At 53.2% G+C, this 15084-nt stretch overlaps 1 protein-coding gene across 1 annotated transcript in view; it reads left to right on the forward strand.

The window, feature by feature from the left end:
• The window catches only part of LOC142312883 (uncharacterized), a 139841-nt gene that overhangs the window by 68352 nt on the left and 56405 nt on the right, over positions 1-15084 (forward strand). The gene's annotated exons all lie outside the window — the stretch shown is intronic.

Below are 15084 nucleotides of genomic sequence, written 5' to 3' on the forward strand. Positions count from 1 at the left end.
CACAAATGGTAGAAGCTTTCTTCATGATCAGCTTGTGGGAAATGTTTTACAGATAAATGATGTCTTGTTAGACTTTAGAAAATTTACTCGAAGTCCTTTTCATATTAAGAGTTTGAGAAATCTGTCTTTAGCATTGAAGACACCACATTTGAATGTGGAAATCTCATTGATTTACATACAGCAGTTAGGCTGCTTTCACACATCAGTTTTTTGGCATCAGGAACGATCCGGCGAAAAAACTGATGCGACGGAACTGGCGAAAAAAAATGGATCAGTTGCATCAGTTTTTTCCATCAGTTCCTTCAGTTTTTTGACAGATCCGGTGTGATACTGAGCATGCTCAGTTCAAAAAAATGGATCCGGTGTCCGGATCCGTTTTTTGCCGCATTACGCCGGATCCGGCGTCCATAGGCTTCCATTATAAAACATGACATACGGCGCGATCCATTTTTTTGCCGGACACAAAAATGTTCACTTCAACGTTTCATCCGGCCGCCAGACAAGTAAATTTTGCTGGATCCACTAATGAAAGTCTATGGGGGAAAAATGGATCCGGCAGCAACAGACGCCGGATCTGTTTTTTCATGTTTTTGCCGGATTGTGCCTGATGGCAAAAAACTGATGTGTGAAAGCAGCCTTAGGTACTTACCTCCTTCCCCCTCCTTTCCAACACACCTTCTGAAGAGATCCAATTATAAATCAATAGTCCACACCTTTCACAGCAGGTCTGCTCATCAAGGATCTCTGCTTTTGTTCTATAAAAGCTGTTTTGCTGGTTCAAATGTCCTGTTATCTCTATGTGTAAATATAGTGATAACAGTGAAGCCTCCAGAACAAACCACTAAGGCTATGTGCGCACGTTGCGTACTAGTCCTGCAGAAATTTCTGCAGCGATCTGAAGAGCACATGTGCGCTTTAGATCGCTGCAGAAATGTCCATAGTGAGCGCCGATTCCATGCGCTCTGCCTGCAGCTCCTGCCATAGACAGAGCAGGAGCTGCCGGCAAAGCGCAGGAAAGAAGTGACTTGTCACTTCTTTTTACGCAGCGCTTCGGCAGTAGCCGAAGCGCTGCGCTCTTAAACGCCACGTGCGCACGGCCCCTGCACAAACTCCATAGACTGTGCAGGGGACGCAGGACGCATGCAGTTACGCTGCGCTACAAAGCGCAGCGTAACTGCATGTTTTTACGCAACGTGCGCACATAGCCTTAAGCTGGGTTTACACACTGCAACATCTCAAACGTCATCGCTGTAACGTCACCGGTTTTGTGACGCAATAGCGATGTTGTTTGCGATGTTGCAGTGTCTGAAACCTATCAGCGACCCGGCCCCTGCTGTGAAGTTGTAATCGTTACAAATCGTTCAGGACCATTCCTAGGTCCTTTGTTTCCCGCTGTGCAGCATGCATCGCTGGAAAGTTTCAGTGTGTGAAAGACTTTGCAGAGACTTTGTTAGCAACTTCCCTTTCAAAAGGCTGCTTATCAACATCCCCAACAACCAGCTAGGTCGCTCTGCAGGTCCGGATCGCTGTTGAGTTGTTGGCCAGGTTTGCCTGTTTGACAGCTCACCAGCGACTTAGCAGAGACTTAGGGAGGTCGCTGTTACATCACAAAACCGGTGACGTTACAGCGATGTCCTTTGCGATGTTGCAGTGTGTAAACCCAGTTTAAAGGCCCAGTCAACCAGCGATCCCGAAAACGATGCGACCTGATAGGGATCGCTGGTAAGTCGCTGGGAGGTCGCTGGTGAGATGTCACACAGTCAGACCTTACCAACGATGCAGGAACGATACAGGTCGCAGCTGCGCTGGCATGCCTGTGACTGAAAGCCGGCAGTTCCCAGGAGGAACCTAGGCAATTTTTTCCAAGGAAATATAAGAATATTAACTTGTAGATTAAACTTGTATCTTAACCCCTTAACGACCGCGGGCAGTAAAATTACGTCCTAGCGGTCATGACGTTACTGCCCGCGGTCTCCTGGCAGCAGCATGCTGCGATCGGCGCACATCTCAGTTGATTTTCATAGCTGAGATGTGTGCCTGATAGGCAAGAGCAGAATCGTTATCTGCTCGTGCCGTTTAACCCCTGAAATGGCGCTGTCAGTATGTGACAGCGCCATTATAAATGCGATCGCGGTAAAGTTTTACTTACTGCCCGATACCGGAAGTCACGTGACATGATCACATGACTTCCGATGGTTGTCATGGTAGCACAGGGTCATGTGATGACTCCTGTGCTAGACATGAACTACTTTCACTTACGCTTTCCACGGAGGCCAGGGAAGCAGAAAGTGCACATATCTGCTCTTTACAGCTGTGTAGCTGTGATCAGCAGATAGTGAAGAGCGATCGGATTGCTGATCGCAATAGCCCCCTAGGGGGACTAGTAAAATAAAAAAAAAAAGTAAAAAAAAAAGTTTTAAAAAATGAAAAAAAACAAAAAAACATAAAAGTTCAAATCACCCCCCTTTCGCCCCATTGAAAATTAAAGGGTTAAAAAAAATAAAAAATATACACACATTTGGTATCGCCGCATTCAGAAACGCCCGATCTATCAAAATATAAAATCAATTAATCTGATCAGTAAACGGCGTAGCGTCAAAAAAATTCCAAACGCCAAAATGACGTTTTTTTGTCGCCACAACTGTTGCGCAAAATGCAATAACAGGCGATCAAAACGTAGCATCTGCGCAAAAATGGTACCGTTAAAAACGTCAGCTCAAGTCGCAAAAAATAAGCCGTCAATGAGCCATAGATCCCGAAAAATGAGAACGCTACGGGTCACGGAATATGGCGTAAAATGTGCGCCACTTTTTTCAGACCAACTTCTGAATTTTTTTAACCCTTTATATAAAAGTAAACCTATACATGTTTGGTGTCTACGAACTCGCACTGACCTGAGGCATCACACCCACACATCAGTTTTACCATACAGTGAACACAGTGAATAAAATATCTTAAAAACAATAGTGCTATCGCACTTATTTTGCAACTTTTCTGCATTTGGAATTTTCTTGCCATTTTCCAGTACACTGTATGGTAAAACCTGTGGTTTCATTGAAAAGTACAGCTTGTTCCGCAAAAAATGAGCCCTCACATGACCATATTGACTGAAAAATAAAAAACTTACGTCTCAGAAAAAGAATGGCGAAAAAAAAAACGGAAAGCGAAAAATCGGCCGGTCGTGAAGGGGTTAAGGTTAATATCTGACGTGAGAGGTTCCCTTTAGGACAGTGATGACCATCCTTTTGAGCTCGGTGGGTAAAAATTCATAAAAAGTACCAAGCATAACTCGGGTGGTGTTTCACTTCTAGAAAAATCCATAATTTTGTGATATTTGTAGCTCTAGTAACAAAAAAATTATAATTTTAAAATATGTACTGTATTTATTAATAAAGCAAAAACAAATAATTATTTACCTTACTTGCTTGGTGACTTATTTGTTGCTGAATTTCATTAGCTAAATCTTCAATTGAAGGTTGATATTTCGTACACTACAAGCCCAAGAAAGCCCCCTCCCTCCTCCCAGCAATCATTATCTTTACTCCCCCTGCCTTCCCCCCAGTAGTCAATATCTCCTCCCCCAGCTGTCATCTCCTCTCCCCTCCCTCCTCCAGCAGTCATTATCTCTACCTCCAGGCAGTTATTATCTCCTTTCCCCCCAGCAGTCATCTCATCTCCCCCTCACTCCACCCAGCAGACATTATCTCCTCTCCCCCAGCAGTCATTATCTCCTCTCCCCCCAGCAGTCGTTATCTCCTCTCCCCCCAGCAGTCGTTATCTCCTCTCCCCCCAGCAGACATCCTCTCCCCCCCAGCAGTCATTATCTGCTCTCCCCCCAGCAGTCATTATCTCCTCTCCCCCCAGCAGTCATTATCTCCTCTCCCCCCAGCAGACAATATCTCCTCTCCCCCTCCCTCCACCCAGCAGTCATTATCTCATCTCCCCCCAGCAGTCATTATCTCCTCTTCCTTCCTCCCCAGTCTCTCCCACCAAAATGTTTATATATATATATATCTTGAGTGGTGCTGACCAGATTCTGACTGGCAATAAGAGTGCTCTATAAATGTGCCGATGTGTGATGACTTACTGCAGCAGCCACACTGGTGCAATTTAATGGCGCCCACCTTCAATGGCTCTTTTCTTCATGCTCCGTTCCAGAGGTTTAGAGAGAGGCGTGATATGTACTGAGTGGTACGTACACGCGCCTCGCTCAGGACCCTGATTTAAGGTACAGAACATAATTGTTAAATCACTGGTGATTTAACTAGAACTGCATGTGCGCCCCCCTGGGTCGGTCATTTTAAAACAGTTTAGGGCCGCACAAGCAGTTCTAGTTAAATCACCGGTGGCCATAGCTTGTCTTATAGATCGAAATGCAGCCGCCCCCCCTAGCAAAGCCAATATCCGGAATCGGTAGGTCCAACCGGATTTAAAAATAAATAAATAAATAGATAAATAAAAACTCGGTTCGGGCCCGGAATTAATCCCGAATATCTACCCGATCCTTATATAAGTGTATGGGGACCTGAATCATGCACTTTAAAATGGTGGTAGAAAGGGCTAGAAGGATTAGAGCAGGTGTGTTATACATACCAATCTCCACGTGGCTGTAATACTATTTTCGGGGCTGCTCATTGTCCCTCATGCATATACACTGCTTCCCCTGCCCACTAGCAGTCACGGCGTCTCTGGTTGCAGTCAGTGTCTGACTTCTTAAAATCCAAGACATTGTGTGCGTATCTATAGTGTTGTAAAAATAATTAAAATACGCGTAGGGTCCCCTCATATGATACCTGGCACAGATAAAGCATACAGGCTGCATCCCGCAGCCATGTGCTTATCTTGGTTGTGTATCAAAAACGGAAGGACCTGATATGGATTTTTAAAAAATGATTTAAATAATTAAAAAAATGGCGTGCAGTCCCCTCCCCCCACTTTGATACCCAGCCACACTAAAGTCAACAGCTGGGGGCTGGTATTCTTGGGCTGGGGAGGCCCATGGGTATTAAGCCCCCCTGCAGTTTAAAAATAGCAGCCTGCAGCAACTCAGCATTGTCGCATCCATTAGATACGACAACCCTGGTACTGTAATCGGCTCATCTCCATTGGCCTGGTGCGGTGGCACTAGGGGTAATATCAGGAGCTAATCACAGCTCAGAGTTGCTACTAAGCCCTAGATTAATAATGGGAGTTGTTTATGAGACTGTAAGTCAAAAGAAATAAACACAACCATCGAAAAAATCTTTTATTTGAAATGAAATACAAAAAAACCCACCCTCTTTCACCCCTTTATTAACCGCAAACACTCAGTTCAGACGTAATCTATACGAGGTCCAATGATGATTCCAGCTCCGTTACATACATACTGAACTCACAGTGAAGCCACTAAAGTCATACTGAAGCCACAGAGTGTGGATAGAACATGTCCGCATTCTGTGGCTTAAGGTATGAACAAGAAGAGAGAAAGGTGACCAAATGCCCAAGTGACACAAAAATCTATAAATTTTATTTACTCACAAAACATTGTACGTGATTACATTTGGTGAATGCATACATTTAGCAGATTAATAAAAGAAAGGACCAGGACCCCTAATGTATAAAATATTATAAACACATTATTGAAAAATGTCATGGTGTGTTATTTAAATTCACCACCAGAGGTCACTGGCGTCCCAGTATAAAGCCACCATAATACTGCAAGGTTCAAAACATGATAGACCTAGGGGCGTAATGATAGCGGTCGCAGAGATCGCGACTGCGACCGTCCGTCAGGGTTAGAAAGGAGCTGTGCTGTTCAGTGGCAGACTACACGGCCGCTATGGGCCCGTAAGTCATCGGGCCACCCTCACCCATCATCACACAAAGTAATGATGAAGGAAGGAGCGGAACACTCCATTCCATCCTTCATCATTCTTTCCATGTGCCTGCGCTTCACATCTCAGTGCAGCAGAGCACGGGACACTAACCGGAGCAGGGGGGAACAAGAAGAAGTGAGGACTTGTTTATTCTTTTTTAATCAGTGAGTAAAAGGTGGCCAGAGGCCTTTGGGGGTGCATTAACACTAGAAGTCCCAGGAATTTTGAGCTCCATAGGGATTCAATGGTAGAAATGTTAAATTACCCCACTCTGGGACTCCTAGTGTTAAACAGTATGGAGGCTGCATAACACAATATGACGGATACCTTATATATGGACTATGGGGGTGCATTATAGTACATGAAGGCCTATGGTTTGCATTATAGTATATGAAGGCCTATGGGGTGCATTAAATGGTATGGTGACTGCATAACACAATATGAAGGACACCTTATACATGGACTATGGGGGTGCATTATAATACATGGAGGCCTATGGGGTGCATTAAATAGTATGGGGGTTTCATAATATAATATGAAGGACTATGGGGCTACATTATAAAACATGGAGGACTATGGGAGCTGCATTATAATATATGAAAGGTTATGTGGCACCCAGGGCTGTATTTTGCCTTCATGCTGCCCTAGGCACTTTAAGTGGTCGCGCCCCTTAGTGTCAATGTAAAACTGAGTTTTCGCACACGACATCTGTTTAAGGCAGATCTACTCTGTAAAACACTTTAAAAAGTATCAATGAGAAATGAAGGGCACTAACCCCCCCCCCCCAATGGGGATATCACCACAGGCACATCAAAACATAGCATGAGTATAAAATATTCCCACCACACCGTCCCCACTTATATACTGTGACTGTCACACTGCCCCTAAAAAACTACACACTGCCCTCCCTTATAAATTATACCCACCACACCTTCCTCAATTATGAAATATGATCTGCACATTGTCCTCACATCATGCTGCCCCCTCCTCACAGTGTCCCATGCATGCTGCCCCCTCCTCACAGTGTCCCATGCATGCTGCCCCCTCCTCACAGTGTCCCATGCATGCTGCCCCCTCCTCACAGTGTCCCATGCATGCTGCCCCCTCCTCACAGTGTCCCATGCATGCTGCCCCCTCCTCACAGTGTCCCATGCATGCTGCCCCTCCTCACAGTGTCCCATGCATGCTGCCCCCTCCTCACAGTGTCCCATGCATGCTGCCCCTCCTCACAGTGTCCCATGCATGCTGCCCCCTCCTCACAGTGTCCCATGCATGCTGCGCCCTCCTCACAGTGTCCCATGCATGCTGCGCCGTCCTCACAGTGTCCCATGCATGCTGCCCCCTCCTCACAGTGTCCCATGCATGCTGCCCCCTCCTCACAGTGTCCCATGCATGCTGCCCCCTCCTCACAGTGTCCCATGCATGCTGCCCCCTCCTCACAGTGTCCCATGCATGCTGCCCCCTCCTCACAGTGTCCCGTGCATGCTGCCCCCTCCTCACAGTGTCCCGTGCATGCTGCCCCCTCCTCACAGTGTCCCATGCATGCTGCCCCCTCCTCACAGTGTCCCATGCATGCTGCCCCCTCCTCAGTGTCCCATGCATGCTGCCCCCTCCTCAGTGTCCCATGCATGCTGCCCCCTCCTCACAGTGTCCCATGCATGCTGCCCCTCCTCACAATGTCCCATGCATGCTGCCCCCTCCTCACAGTGTCCCATGCATGCTGCCCCCTCCTCACAGTGTCCCATGCATGCTGCCCCCTCCTCACAGTGTCCCATGCATGCTTCCCCCTCCTCACAGTGTCCCATGCATGCTGCCCCCTCCTCAGTGTCCCATGCATGCTGCCCCCTCCTCACAATGTCCCATGCATGCTGCTCCCTCCTCACAATGTCCCATGCATGCTGCCCCCTCCTCACAATGTCCCATGCATGCTGCCCCCTCCTCACAATGTCCCATGCATGCTGCCCCCTCCTCACAATGTCCCATGCATGCTGACCCCTCCTCACAATGTCCCATGCATGCTGACCCCTCCTCACAATGTCCCATGCATGCTGCCCCCTCCTCAGTGTCCCATGCATGCTGCCCCCTCCTCACAGTGTCCCATGCATGCTGCCCCCTCCTCACAGTGTCCCATGCATGCTGCCCCCTCCTCACAGTGTCCCATGCATGCTGCCCATTCCTCACAGTGTCCCATGCATGCTTCCCCCTCCTCACAATGTCCCATGCATGCTGCCCCCTCCTCACAATGTCCCATGCATGCTGCCCCCTCCTCACAATGTCCCATGCATGCTGCCCCCTCCTCACTATGTCCTATGCATGCTGCCCCCTCCTCACAATGTCCCATGCATGCTGCCCCCTCCTCACAGTGTCCCATGCATGCTGCCCCCTCCTGACAGTGTCCCATGCATGCTGCCCCCTCCTGACAGTGTCCCATGCATGCTGCCCCCTCCTCACAATGTCCCATGCATTCTGCCCCCTCCTCACAGTGTCCCGTGCATGCTTCCCCTCTCCATGAGCTCCTAATGCTGCCTTCCTCTGTTCCATAATGACACCTTCATGCTGCCCCATTCATCATACTAAGCTCTGTCTATGGCAGGAGCTGCAGGCAGAGCGCATGGAATCGGCTTTTTTTTTTTTTCACTACGGACATTTCTGCAGCGATTTAAAGCGCACGTGTGCTCTTCAGATCGCTGCAGAAATTTCTGCAGTGACTGTACGCAACGTGCGCACATAGCCTAAGACCACCACACTAGCGCTTATGCTGAGACCCACACACACACACACACACTACCCCACTCTTGATATTGACTCCCCTACATTGTTCCACTCCATACTGAGCCCACACCTGCTGCCCCTTCTCCATAATGAGCTCCCAATGCTGCCCCCCTCTTATTCCGAGTCTTTACACTCCCCCCCATCAATATTGTCTTTGCTCTATCCCTCAACCCTTGTCCTCTGTCTCTAGCATTGGCCCCTCTCTCCCATTCCCCCAGCAGCAGCCTCTCTCCCCCGCCTCCAGCAGCAGCCTCTCCCTCAGCATCAGCCTCTCTCCCCCCAGCCTCCCCCAGCATCAGCCTCTCTCCCTCCAGCCTCCCTCAGCATCAGCCTCCCTGCTCCCAGCATCAGCCTCTCTCCTCCTAGCCTCCCCCAGCATGAGCCTCCTCCAGCATCAGCCTCTCTCCTCCCAGCCTCCCCCAGCATGAGCCTCCTCCAGCATCAGCCTCTCTCCTCCCAGCCTCCCCCAGCATCAGCCTCCCTGCTCCCAGCTTCCACCAGCATCAGCCTCCCTCCTCCCAGCCTCCCCCAGCATCAGCCTCCCTCCTCCCAGCCTCCCCCAGCATCAGCCTCCCTCCTCCCAGCCTCCCAGCCCCCCTCCTCCAAGCCTCCCCCAGCATCAGCCTCCCAGAGCATCAGCCTCCCTCCTCCAAGCCTCCCCCTCCCAGCCTCCCCCAGCATCAGCCTCTCTCCTCCCAGCCTCCCCCAGCATCAGCCTCCCTGCTCCCAGCTTCCCCCAGTATCAGCCTCCCTCCTCCCAGCCTCCCCCAGCATCAGCCTCCCTCTTCCCAGCCTCCTCCAGCATCAGCCTCCCTCCTCCCAGCCTCCCCCAGCATCAGCCACCCTCCTCCCAGCCTCCCCCAGCATCAACCACCCTCCTCCCAGCCTCCCCCAGCATCAGCCACCCTCCTCCCAGCCTCCCCCAGCATCAGCCACCCTCCTCCCAGCCTCCCCCAGCATCAGCCTCCCCCAGCATCAGCCTCCCGCCTCCCACCCTCCCCCAGCATCAGCCTCCCGCCTCCCCCAGCATCAGCCTCTCTCCTCCCAGCCTCCCCCAGCATCAGCCTCCCTCCTCCCAGCATCAGCCTCCCTCCTCCCAGCCTCCCCCAGCATCAGCCTCCCTTCTCCCAACCTCCCCCAGCATCAGCCTCCCTCCTCATCAGCCTCCCTCCTCCAAGCCTCCCCCTCCCCCTCCCAGCCTCCCCCAGCATCAGCCTCCCTCCTCCCAGCCTCCCTCAGCATCAGCCTCCCTTCTCCAAGCCTCCCCCATCATCAGCCTCCCTCCTCCTAGCCTCCCCCAGCATCAGCCTCCCTCCTCCTAGCCTCCCCCAGCATCAGCCTCCCTACTCCCAGCCTCCCCCAGCATCAGCCTCCCTCCTCCCTCAGCCTCCCTCCTCCAAGTCTCCCTCAGCATCAGCTTCCCTCCTCCAAGCCTCCCCCTCCCCCTCCCAGCCTCCCCCAGCATCAGCCTCCCTCAGCATCAGCCTCCCTCAGCATCACCCTCCCCCTCCCAGCCTCCCCCAGAATCAGCCTCTCTCCTCCCAGCCTCCCCCAGCATCAGCCTCCCTCCTCCCAGCCTCCCCCAGCATCAGCCTCCCTCCTCCCAGCCTCCCCCAGCATCAGCCTCCCTCCTCCCAGCCTCCCCCAGCATCAGCCTCCCTCCTCCCAGCCTCCCCCAGCATCAGCCTCCCTCAGCATCAGCCTCCCTCAGCATCAGCCTCCCTCCTCCATGCCTCACCTTCCTCCTCCTAGCCTCCCCCAGCATCAGCCTCCCTACTCCCAGCCTCCCCCAGCATCAGCCTCCCTCCTACCTCAGCCTCCCTCCTCCAAGTCTCCCTCAGCATCAGCTTCCCTCCTCCAAGCCTCCCCCTCCCCCTCCCAGCCTCCCCCAGCATCAGCCTCCCTCAGCATCAGCCTCCCTCAGCATCAGCCTCCCCCTCCCAGCCTCCCCCAGAATCAGCCTCTCTCCTCCCAGCCTCCCCCAGCATCTGCCTCTCTCCTCCAAGCCTCAGCCTCTCAGCCTCTCTCTCTCCCCCCAGCCTCCCCCCAGCCTCAGCCTCTCTCTCCCCCCAGCCTCCCCCCCAGCCTCCCTCTCCCCCCAGCCTCCCCCCAGCCTCCCTCTCCCCCCAGCCTCCCCCAGCATCAGCCTCTCTCCTCTCAGCCTCTCTCTCCCCCAGCCTCCCCCCCAACCTCAGCCTCTCTCTCCCACCAGCCTCCCCCCCAGCTTCAGCCTCTCTCTCCCCCCAGCCTCAGCCTCTCTCTCCCCCAGCCTCTCTCTCCCCCCAGCCTTAGCCTCGCTCTCCCCCCAGCCTCCCCCCCAGCCTCAGCCTCTCTCCCCCCAGCCTCAGCCTCTCTCTGCCCCCAGCCTCAGCGTCTCTTTCCCCCCAGCCTCCCTCTCCCCCAGCCTCAGCCTCTCTCCCCCCAGCCTCAGCCTCTCTTCCCAGCCTCCCCCCAGCCTCAACCTCTCTCTCTTCCCAGCCTCCCCCCAGCCTAAGCCTCTCTCTCTTCCCAGCCTCCCCCCAGCCTCAGCCTCTCTCTTCCCAGCCTCTCTCTCTTCCCAGCCCCCCCCCCAGCCTCAGCCTCTCTATTCCCAGCCTCCCCCCAGTCTCAGTCTCTCTCTCTTCCCAGCCTCAGCCTCTCTCTCTCTTCCCAGCCTCCCCCCAGCCTCAGCCTCTCTCTCTTCCCAGCCTCTCTCTCTTCCCAGCCTCCCCCCAGCCTCAGCCTCTCTTCCCAGCCTCCCCTCAGCCTCAGCCTCTCTCTTCCCAGCCTCCCCCCAGCCTCAGCCTCTCTCTTCCCAGCCTCCCCCCAGCCTCAGCCTCTCTCTTCCAAGCCTCCCCCCAGCCTCAGCCTCTCTCTTCCCAGCCTCAGCCTCTCTCTCTCTTCCCAGCCTCCCCCCAGCCTCAGCCTCTCTCTCTTCCCAGCCTCTCTCTTCCCAGCCTCCCCCCAGCCTCAGCCTCTCTTCCCAGCCTCCCCTCAGCCTCAGCCTCTCTCTTCCCAGCCTCCCCCCAGCCTCAGCCTCTCTCTTCCCAGCCTCCCCCCAGCCTCAGCCTCTCTCTTCCAAGCCTCCCCCCAGCCTCAGCCTCTCTCTTCCCAGCCTCCCCCCAGCCTCAGCCTCCCTCTTCCCAGCCTCCCCCCAGCCTCAGCCTCTCTCTTCCCAGCCTCCCCCCAGCTTCAGCCTCTCTCTTCCCAGCCTCCCCCCAGCCTCAGCCTCTCTCTTCCCAGCCTCCCCCCAGCCTCAGCCTCTCTCTTCCCAGCCTCCCCCAGCCTCTCTCTCTTCCCAGCCTCCCCCCAGCCTCTCTCTCTTCCCAGCCTCCCCCCAGCCTCTCTCTCTTCCCAGCCTCCCCCCAGCCTCTCTTCCCAGCCTCCCTCTCTTCCCAGCCTCCCCCAGCCTCAGCCTCTCTCCCCCCAGCCTCCCCTTGCATGATTATAGTGGACAAAAAGAGGCATCAACTAACCTGTAAGGTGCTCATACATTCTAGGCTCTGCCTTACCTGCTCCGGTGCCCGCCGCCCTGCTCTGGCTGGCTCCTCTTCTGGCTGGCTCCAGCTTCAGACGCGTCCTCCTCCGCGGCGTGTGTCGTCTGCAGCATTGGACGCTGCAGCATGAGGCAGTGAGCTGATTGTCGCGCCCGCGCGCCTCTGACCCCGGAAGTGCAGGCGATGGAACTTCCGGGGTTAATCAGCTCACTATGCCTGGCGCCCGCCTCAGCTCACTATGCCTTGCGCCCGCCATGTATTTAAATAGACAGAAGTGCGCCTCTCCTCCCTCTCAACCCCCTGACCCCCCCCGAACACAGCCGAGTGTAACGGAGGGAGGGACGGGGGGCGGGGATGTAAAAAAAAAAAAAAAAAATTTATATATATATTTTTTTTTTTTTTTGCTGCCAGAAAGTGCCGCTCCACGCAACGTGCCGCCCTAGGCACGGGATCACGGGTGCCTAGTGGCAAATACGGCCCTGGTGGCACCCATTATACTATATGGAAGGCTATGTGGGGCTATTATAGCATTTGGGAGCTATATACGAGGGGGGACAAAGATAAAAGCATGGGATGGGAACGTTTTGTGCTGAGGTAAAGAGGTCTTTCCCTCAGTACACAGCTTTCCAATTCTCTGCTATACATCTTTCCCTCAACAACCAGCTTTCCTATGCTCTGATATCATGGCAAAGCTGGGTGCTGAGGGAAAGATGTATAGCAGAGCATGCGAAAGCTGTATGCTGAGGTAAAAATGTGTAGCAGAATATGGGGAAGGTGTGTGCTGAGGACATGATGAGTATCAGAACATAGGAAATCTGGGTGTTATTGGAAAGGGGGATTTCAGATCATGGGAAACAAGTGCTGATGGAAAGAGCCAAATGTCAGCAACACTATCCCATACCCCGAGTGTTGGTGTACAGTTGAGGGGTGGCTCAGGTCTAAACTTTGCACCGGGGCCAATCAAACTCTAGGTTTGCCACTCCTTAGTCACAACCCCTGATGAAGGCAATCTCAGGCGCTGGACCATTGGACCCGCTCCTCCATGCTACGAGACACTGATGCCTCTGCCTCACTGTAAGTGCCCTGTCACATCATTTGGCTACGGCATGATGGTGATTTTACTAGGCAGATAGTGAATTTTGATGTGCTCTGTCTATCATGTTTTGAGCCTTGCAGTATCATGGTGGCTTTATACTGGGACACCATTGACCTCTAGTGGTGATTTTAAGTAACACACCATGAATTTTTCAGTAATGTGTTTATAATATACTAGAAGGTGGCCCGATTCTACGCATCGGGTATTCTAGAATTTACGTATTGTGTAGTTAATGTATGATTTTTGTTATATATATATATATATATATATATATATATATATATATATATAGATGTTGTTGTGTGTAGTTACCAAGTGTTTGTGTAGGGCGCTGCACATGTTCTGGGTGTTGTCTGGGTGTGGCGGGGGTTGAGAGCGGTGTTGTTTGTGTGTTGCATTGTGTGTGTTGCGTTGTTTGTGGAGCGCTGTGTGTCTGTAGCGTTGTGTGTGTGTGTGTTGCACGGTTTGTGTGGGTGTGGGGTGTGTGTGTGTGTTTTGGGGGGAGGTATGTTTTGTGCAATGTGTGTGTTGTGCGGTATGTGCGTATATTTGTGTGTGCCGCGATGTTTGTGTGTTGGCTGTTGTGTGTGTGCGGCGTTGTCTGTGTGTGTGGGTGTCTGTGTAGGGCGGTGTTTGTGGTTCCCAGTGTGTGTGTGGTGTGTTGTGCAGTGCGTGTGTGGCGGTGTGTGTGTGTGTGTTTTGGGGGGAGGTGTGCACCCCCCATCGTGCTCCATCCCCCATGCTGCGCACCCCCCATCATGCTCCATCCCCCATGCTGCGCACCCCCCATCGTGCTCCATCCCCCATGCTGCGCACCCCCCATCGTGCTCCATCCCCCATGCTGCGCACCCCCCATCGTGCTCCATCCCCCATGCTGCGCACCCCCATCGTGCTCCATCCCCCATGCTGCGCACTCCCCGTCGTGCTCCATTCCCCATGCTGCGCACTCCCCATCTTGCTCCATCCCCCATGCTGCGCATTCCCCATCGTGCTCCATCCCCCATGCTGCGCACTCCGAAACGTGCTCCATCCCCCATGCTGCGCACTCACAAACGTGCTCTATCCCCCATGCTGCGCACTCCCCATTGTGCTCCATCACCCATGCTGTGCACCGCCCATCATGCTCCATCCCCCATGCTGCGCACTCCCCATCGTGCTCCATCCCCCATGCTGCGCACTCCCCATCGTGCTCCATCCCCCATGCTGCGCACTCCCCATCGTGCTCCATCCCCCATGCTGTGCACCCCCCATCGTGCTCCACAGTCACACATCAGACAGTATACACGCACACATCTGATCGCATACACTCACACCCCACTTCTGCCTGTGCCCTCCGGTGTGCGGTCCCAGCAGCTGTGCTGCACGCAGTGCTCCTCTGCCTTCTGCCGACACGCACACACCCGATCGCATACACTCACACACCCGATCGCATACACGCACACACCCGATCGCATACACGCACACACCCGATCGCATACACGCACACACCCGATCGCATACACGCACACACCCGATCGCATACACGCACACACCCGATCGCATACACGCACACACCCGATTGCATACACGCACACACACATTGACGATATTGCACATACGTGCTCACACTCACAACATCCGGAGATACCACATGCTTCTGGCCATGTGATCCTCCGGCAGGTCCTGGAAGGTCACTGCACGCATAGTATCGCCGCCGAGAAGCAAGCGATATCACTGGATGTTGTGAGTGTGTGTATGCGATCTGATGTGTGTGTGAGGTGTGTGTGAGTGTGATCTGATGTGTGTGTGTGTGTGTGTCTGTTCATATGTGTGTGCGTGTGTGTGTTCCGCCGCTGCAGGACCTTGATGCGCTCACCTGGGAGCCGGTGTACGCTGGTAACCATGC

This window comes from Anomaloglossus baeobatrachus, chromosome 5 (assembly GCF_048569485.1).
Source record: "Anomaloglossus baeobatrachus isolate aAnoBae1 chromosome 5, aAnoBae1.hap1, whole genome shotgun sequence".
In the NCBI taxonomy this organism is placed as follows: Eukaryota; Metazoa; Chordata; class Amphibia; order Anura; family Aromobatidae; genus Anomaloglossus; species Anomaloglossus baeobatrachus.